This window comes from Podarcis tiliguerta (assembly GCF_965153285.1).
Source record: "Podarcis tiliguerta genome assembly, chromosome: 14".
Lineage (NCBI taxonomy): Eukaryota > Metazoa > Chordata > Lepidosauria > Squamata > Lacertidae > Podarcis > Podarcis tiliguerta.
In genome coordinates, this window is record NC_139547.1 from 40,727,558 (window position 1) to 40,735,916 (window position 8,359).

The 8,359-nt window shown below is 45.5% G+C and overlaps 1 protein-coding gene across 2 annotated transcripts in view; it reads right to left on the minus strand.

The window, feature by feature from the left end:
* The window catches only part of DCUN1D3 (defective in cullin neddylation 1 domain containing 3), a 37,542-nt gene that overhangs the window by 28,577 nt on the left and 606 nt on the right, over window positions 1-8,359 (minus strand). The window contains exons 1-2 of one of the 2 annotated variants that reach the window (XM_083413757.1): window positions 8,247-8,355; window positions 3,377-3,501 (exon numbers count right to left, since the gene is read on the minus strand). The gene's annotated coding sequence lies outside the window, so the exon portion shown is untranslated. Of the gene's footprint in view, window positions 1-3,376; window positions 3,502-8,246; window positions 8,356-8,359 lie in introns of those variants that run through there. The other variant, XM_083413758.1, reaches the window with a different exon arrangement.

The following is an 8,359-nucleotide window of genomic DNA, read 5'->3' on the forward strand; positions in this document are numbered from 1 at the left end:
TCTGTGATTCTAAGGGTGCAGACTAGGGAATTTCAACAGGTGGAATTGGCATGGCAAGCAACAGGAACACAGGAAGTTTCCTTATCATGAGCCAGACCATTCGTTAGCTCAGCACGGCCTCCTACACTGACTGGCAGCAGTTCTCCAGAACGTTAGGCAGTTGTCTTTCCCCAGCTCCACCTGGAGATGCCAGGGACTGAACCTTCGAAGCAGCTGCTCTGCCTACTGAGCTATGGTTATTCCCCCAAATGATTCGGCTGTGTTGTTCTGAGTCAGGAAAAGTGATCCATCTCGCTCAGTATTGTCTACACTTTCTGATAGTGGCTCTCCAGGGTTTCATACAAGTCTTTCCCCGTCCTACCCGGAGATGCCGAGATGCATGTAGAGGGACCTTCTACATGCCACGCAGATGCTCTGTTACTGAGCTATGGCCCTTCCCACACAGCTCTCAGGGGGTGCTAAAAGCAGCCAGGGAAAAGTTTTCAATCCCTTCTTTTCCCCTCTCTCTTAACATTTTAAGGGAAGAGTCCCGTCTTACACCATTTGCAGATATTCAAATAGAAATGCTTTCAATAAAACCAGGAACGGCTTGAAAAGCGTACACTTTGTCGATTTCCAACACCACCACCAATGCCTTGCCCTCAATCAAATATTTCGTTTCAACTCTTTGACTATTGGAATAACTTTTTCTTTTAAAGATACAGGGCATTGGGACATTTTCCAGAGTTTTCTGGGAAATTTGCCAAGGCAAAGTTTTCCAGAAAACCCACATCGCTATCTGGGAAATGTGTGTGTTCTTGAAAAGGGGTGGGTGTGCGAGGGGGAACCAGCAACCCAGATGCAAATCTGCATTTCCCTAAAACTCTGAGCCAAGCTATACATCCTAGTAATAGTGTGTTTATAAATGCATGCTTAGAGGTATGGCCAGTGCTTTCTTTCGGTTTGTTTGGTTTTTTAAGCAGCAACTAGGAAGTGCAATGAAGAGGGAGTGGCTTAATCCATTCCCCACATACCACTTTCCCAATGTTATTCCCCCATTCCGCCCCCCCCCCCCCCAGCTAAGTGCTAGTTTCAGCAGACAGCACCAATGTGTGCAACTAGCAGCTTCAACAGATAACATTTTCTGGTGATCAAGAGCTAATCCCCTACCTTGTAGATCTCATCTGGATTTCACCACCACTTGTTTGTTTCCTGAGGTTAGAGCATGGTGCTGATAGCGCCAAGGTTGCAGGTTTGATCCCCATATGGGATGGCTGCCTGTTTCCGCATTGCAGGGGGTTGGACTAGATGATCCTTAGGGTCCCTTCTAACTCTACGATTCTAAGAAAGCACTTGCCACACTTCTAAGGGCACAACTGTAAACACATCCTTAATGAAACGTATAGTTTGGCCCTCACATGCATTTTGTAATGGTCCAGACATGGGGCTGTATCCAATGCAAGCCTTACTCAGAGTAGACCCATTGAAAATAATGGGCAATACCAACCTAGGTCCATTAATTTCACTGAGTTTACTCTGCCAATAGCATAGTTGGATACAATCCTTGAGATCTAGTCGCCTACGTATGAGACAGAGAGTTCCCCCGCTTTAAAAACTACCGTATTGGCCTGACTATAAGCCTCACTTTCCCCCCAAATTCCGACCGTGAAAAGTGAGAGTGCGGCTTAAATTCGCGAACTTACAAAAATAGGCTTTTCCGATATCTCTCCTGAAACAGACATATGGTAAGATGGAATGAGTGTGAATGTCTGCGGAATTTTAAGGGAGTGGCTTATATTCGGGTATTGTCTTTTTTTCTTTTCCCCCCTTCAATTTTAAAGGTGCAGCTTATATTCAGGCCAATACGGCATTTATTATGTTTCTATCTCACCTTTCCTTCAAAGAGCCCAAGGTAATGCATATGGTTCTCTACTCGCCCATTTTATCCTCACAACAACCCTGGGAGATAGGCTAGGCTGAGAGATGGGGACTGGCCCAAGGCCACCTGGGGAGGCGTATGGTTGAGCAGGGCCCCACTCAGCTGCCTTAAGCAAGCCTCAGCTTCTCCCCAGTCCCATTTGTTTTATCAGGATTAACTCTGCACGCCTGCTTTAGCTTCCTGCAGAAGCGAATGCACATAACTCTGAACGCACAAAGTGCCGCATAACTGCCAAGCATTGTTCTTGGCCACCCACATGCTCACTGTTGAAAAACAAAACACCTTGTGCCTTGAACTCAAGGCCCTCAAGACGACAGCATCTCACATTCCACCGCCACGGGTTCAGCAGCCCCTAAGAGAGACCCACTTCACAGAACTCTAGCTAGTTCTGCCTAAAAAGCTACTTCATAGCAGTCAACATGGAAAAAGCAGCAAGCAAGTCCAGCACAGCTTTTAACAGCCCCCATTGTGCTACTGCCGAAATCCCAGATGCCTTTGACCACACCTTGATTGTCACTTAGCTGCAGCCAATCCATGAGGAATCCTGAACTGTTTCCATTTCAGCTGGTAATGGCAAGAGCTGCACCTTTAAGACCTGATGCTTGAGCTTGCCCTTTTCCTCTGCCCTCCCTATCCCTTTTTCCTTATGTGCCATGTCTTTCAGATAACAAGTCGGAGGGCAGAGACCGTCTTATTACTGTCCCTTGTAATAAGAGCCTTCTTGGCTAAAGAGCAGGGTAAAAAGGCTATAAATAAAATGCAAGTTGTCTTCATTGTGTGGTATTGCATCATCCCTGGGATAAATCAAACACCAGTGATTTGCAGCATTATTTAATGTGGATATTCTCAACTACAACAAATTGGATTTCCTTTATTCTTCTCTCTGCCATCCCGCCTTTACTTCTTTTGAACCTTTTTTCAGTTCCTGCATATGCTTGCAGAATGGGAAAGTCCGTATGTGTGTCTACTACAACCACAAATTGCTTAATATGTGACTTTAAAGACGCAGTACTGTACACATTTAGGAAACTACCATGACATTTGAGGTGGAGATTGGTGGCGATGAGGAGGTGAGAGATGTGGGAAATTGAGGCGCTTGCTATATGTCCTGTTATCACCAAGTGTGCAAATAGGGAGAGGGAATTCTTCTACTGTGAAAATCTTAAAACTTTTCTACAAATAAACAAAGGTGTTTGGGGGGGGGGGGGGAAATCCAGTGCAACTGATAGTATAACAGAGAGGTTTAAGAGTTTTCAGTGGAACGAAGCTAACACAACCAGGCTGTTAATCTACCAGCATCCAGCATTAACACTGCTTGATAGGAAGGACAACTTTTCATTCCTTCTCCGAAGCTTCCTGACTTGCAATCACAGCACAGCTAAGGGAGCATTTCCCCCTCTCCTCCCCACCACCTCCTAAGGATGAGCAGCGCAGATCTTCACAGAAGCAGATACATACCCGGTTCTTTCTGGCAGGGTATTCCAAGGGTGCCTCTTCTCTCGCAGTGAGTGTATAGACCATGAGCCCAACAGCGGTGGTCACAAGTCTTCAAAGCACGGCTGAGCATCCATGAAGTCCAGAACCTACGATTTCAAAATAGTTACTTTTAATTTTTTATTTTTTAAAAAGGAGAGATAGTATAGGTTTCCAGTTACAGGTAAAAATCTGGGAAAGATGTCCTGTCCAATGGTTAAGATCCTAATCTTATCCACCCAACATTGATGGTACGCACCTACCCACCCACCTTCCTTGTTGATTATTACCCTTACATCCAGACTGTTAAAACTCTTGCCAGTTTTTAATGCGTATCAGCAGTGAAGCATCCAAAACGGAATGCCTAGTTGCCATTTTGGGGCTTGATGGTTTGTAGGTCATATTGAAGCCATATTCTGGCTCCTGAAATTCATTCTGATTGTGCAGATAAAATAGATCAGGTACAATTCTACAAGATGTGTTGCTGGTGTGTGAAAACTGTCAAGATCCAAGAATCCCCAGGCATGCAGCTCCAGATGGTGGAGATGTCAGGTGCCATTCTGATGCCTATGTGACAACTATATTACAATCAAAATTCTTACTACTATTGAAGGCTCAAAATATCAACATTTGTAAAGATAAAATAAAGGCAGCCTGTACATCTGATGCTACAGAGAACGTCTAAATCCACTGCATCACACATAACAGTTCTAAAAAGTGATGTTTGTTGGGCCATGCTTTGGTCTTCATGCTAAAGCTTAGAATGGGGCAGGGAGAAGCGTTAGCTTGGAGCATTGGAAATCTCAAGGTCTCCAGAGCTTATTCAGATTCACTGGCCGGGTGGCACGAGGGGCTAGGGTTTTGCATATTTGATGTTAACCATTCAAACCCAGAATCATCGCAGGAGTGAAACGTATCTGTCTCTTGCTAGTTGGCACCCAGCACATTTGTGGAAATGACCTACAAATTATGGTAATTACATACAGCTAATATATGCAACTTGCTCTAGCCCTTGGGCTTCCAAAGCTACCACCCTTTCTTGAATGTTTGAAACAAATTGCTAAGCCCTCCATCACTGAAGTTGCTCAGTTGGGGATGGGAAGAAGGACTGGAATTAGATGCCTACTGGAAGAGCAAAGGTAGCCATGCTGACCCACTAAAAAAAAAAAATCCAAATTCCAATATTAATGAAACTGGATAGAATACACCTCTATTAGAAAGGCCAACTGAGAGACTGTGCTGTGCAAAAGTGATATGTGAGTCTTAAGGAAGATGAAGTTCTTCTTTAGGAGTTCAGTGCCATGAAGCTACCTAGTTGGCTGTCGGCTGGACAACAAATATCTAATACCTAACAGGGTTGCTGTGAGGAAAAAACAGGGAAGGAGAGAACCATGTGACCACCTTCAGCTGTTTGAGGAAAGGTGGGATATAAACGCAATAATACTAATAAAAATAGCATTTGGTAAGGCCACAGTCTCCCCACCTCTGCTTTGAGTAGCACAGCAAGGCAATTGAAAAAAGCAGAGCTTCCAGGAGCTTTAGAGGAAATTTGTGGTTCGAAAGTCTATTCAAAGAATTTAAGGGATAGGCATCCCACTGGAGTCCAAAGCCATTCTGGAAGAGACAGAGCATCAATTGTTTTGGCCAGATTGCCTGAAGAGTGCAAACATTCTTCTCAATGGTAGCCGTAAAAGGAAACAACTTCCAGTTAATGTTTGCTTAACCACTGCTTGCAACAATTGTTAGTCATTTGTCATTAACAAACACGTTTCTATTACACTGCCACAAATTGGTTAACTTAACACTATGGCCTTGGCATCCTGTTACCACTGCGTGCATATTTAAATGTGTGTGTGGAGGGGTAAACCTGTGGCCCTCCAGCTGTTGTTGGACTACAACTCCCATCATCCTTGACCGTTGGTCATGCTGGCAGGAGCTGATGGGTGGGACTGCCCAACCATGGCTGGAAGAACATCTCTGATTTAAATGGATAATCCAAAATATCCACTAGCCATCCCTGATTTAAATGGATTGTCTAAAATATTTTTTAAGAGCAGCACTTCATTATACTGGCAGTTCTCTTTCATTAAAAAAGACACCCTCAGAAATGCACACCTTAAGAGGATTTGCTTTTTAAGAAAGAAAGAAAGACAAAAATCTAGGGGCTGCATTTAAATCTAAATTATAAGAGATATGTATTTTATGAACCTACTTGGCCACAACTTTTTAGCTCAAAGGCCAGTATTTCAGAAACAAAGAAATACAAATTGTGCAAACCGAAGTATTTTAGGTTATTAGTATTAACTTTTTTAAAAAATGAATATTGTCACTTTATTTAAAAACACACCTCTGAACTCACTGCTCGCGTAAACACTAAACCCCCTTGGGGGCAGGGTGTTATGCTTTTTTAAAAAAAATCTACCTCCACACCCTTCAGATAGGAAGAGAATATGAATAATGACTGGAAAAGCAAACCACACTGGAATGTGGCGTTTTGTTTGCACGTTTCCTACACAGCCAGTTAAAAAAAAGGGAACACATTTTCTACAGTTAGGGAAATCCCACTTCTCGTTTCACTAGCTACAAAGCACTTTCGTTGTTATCCCTTAATTCTTCAGAGAAAAAGACACCCAACTATCTCTTTGACAACCACTGCAAGCTCCTCCCTGAGACCTGGATCCTGTGCCTGAGCCACACAAAAAAGAGTAAGCACCACAAAAAGATTGAGGAGCCCCCAAGGAGGACCCAAACACAACAGCGCTCTCCCTCCTGTGGTTTCAAAAGCATTACTGCAAGGAAGCAGAGCAAAGCCACCATGGCTAGTAGCCATCAAACACAGGCGATAAAACATCTAAAAACATATCCGGTACAGATGCAGACTAGGAAAGGTCTCTTACTTAATAAGAGACTTGTTGAAAGGGAAAAGGCAACAGAGACAGAGCTGTCACCCCAAAACCTCACCCTGTATGAAGGTGGCAACGAGAAGTCTATACTACTACTAGGGCACCAGCGAAGTCAAGAACACTGAGTGCTCCACCCCGTAAATTAAGTAATCCTCAGCATCTTAGAACAGAAGAAAAGATCTGCTAGTTCAGACCAAAGGCCCATCTAGTCCGGCATTTCATTCCTGGTGGTGGTCACCTGGAATTTTTTGGGAAGCCCACAACCAGGGCATTGAGCCCTTTCCCAGGAAGCCTTTGGTCATCCCTGAGGAGGTGTGCAAGTCTTCTGAACACAATGGATCTCCTACTCATTTTTTCCTCACTTCCTCTGCTGTTTGTCTCATGTCTATTTCAGGATGTAAGCTCCTCAGGGCAGGGACCTGTCATACCTGTTTTTTTGTAAAGCACCATGTATGTAGATGACACTAAAGAAATAAATAAAGGAACAGCCTCTTCAGCACTGAGGTATCAACAAGAGGTCATCTTTATCTGACCCTCAATTGTGGAAGCACCTCAAAAATGATGTATTATGACCACAGTCCAATAAATTGACTTCCTGAAAGAGGAGACAGGAGATTGGTGATCTTGCACTACTGGTGGTGGAGAAGGTGTCAGTGTGCCAGACTTTGGGGGCGTGGAGGGGAAGGGACTGACACTTTCCCATTTTCCTTCTCTCACTTGGGGACATTCATTTGGAACAAGAAAAACCACATCCACGTTCCATGCTCACGACTAACACAGATTACAATATTTAACAGTATAGGGAGGTAGCGAAAGCGTGTTTGGGATGGATTTAAGGAAGAATGACCGAAAAACATCAGTGTCAACTGCCTCTGCATATTAAATGATCTTTAATTTCTGAAAGGGGGAAGTGCCTCCTTCAAAAAGAAAAACCCCAAACCAATGACCACACATTCCAAACATTTATGAGAAAGTGGTGTGCGCATATGTGTTTAACCACAGTTTAACCATCGCACTCTGAGCACACCAGGATGGTTAAAATAGCAGCTTCCACCCTGCCACCACTTCAAGCCACATATTAAAAAGGTGCAGTCCCACACACTTACTTGGGAGTAAGCCCCTTTGAATTTGGGCAACCTGCCCTGAGAAAAAATGCCCAGGATTGGACCATGGGTGGATCCTTACTTTGTAGCCTAAAAAGGGGGAGGGGGAGTTCCCACCAAAAAACAAAACAACCACACAATTTTGTGAATAAGGGCGGGTTTAATACCACTCCAATCTAAACTCACCCTGGGACACAAAGTGGCAGTGACGCCCCCCCCATCCTCCTAGTCACACATCCTGGGGTGGGAAGCAAGCCTCTGAATTTACCAAGTAAAAACGCACCCAGATCAAGCGGATCCTAAGACCTAGCTAAAAGGAGGGGAAGCTTCCACAGACACAAAATCTGACTAGAGACTGCAACCAACTCACCTTCTTAGATGAGGGAGGAGACACTTATATTTGGGGTGGGGGCGTTGGAGAGGTGGGAAGTCAGGGAAGATTTACATGCCCCAAAGTTGGAAGGGGGGGGGGATGGAAGACTCTCTCACCCCCTTCCTCCACTACCCCTGCTTCCCTCATGGGGACTTTCAGGGCCCCCTCATGACCCACCCCAACCCCTCCAAGGGAACACGTATCCCCCCCCCCAGCAGGCCTCCAAATCTTCCTCCCCCCCCCTCTCCCCACCCCGAAGCCCCTTCTAACTCGGGGCAGTCCAAAGGGGGAAGAGAGACAGAGTGAGGGGGGCGATGGGGGGGGAGCTGAGGACCTTGGCAGTTGCTCAAGGGGGGAGGGGGCAGGGAGCCCGTGTGTGAGGGAAGGGAGTGGGTGTGGGGGGTGGGGGAAACCGACGGGAGGCTCCCAGCCCCATCCCGAAACGGACGGGAAGAGAGACAGCCCAATTCACTCACCCCTCCGCACCAGCTCCTTACAGCGGCCAGGGCTCCCACTCGGGCTCAGCCTCCCCTGCATCACTTCCGGGGGGCGGTGTCCGTTTGGGGAGTCAGCTGGCGACGCGCTGACG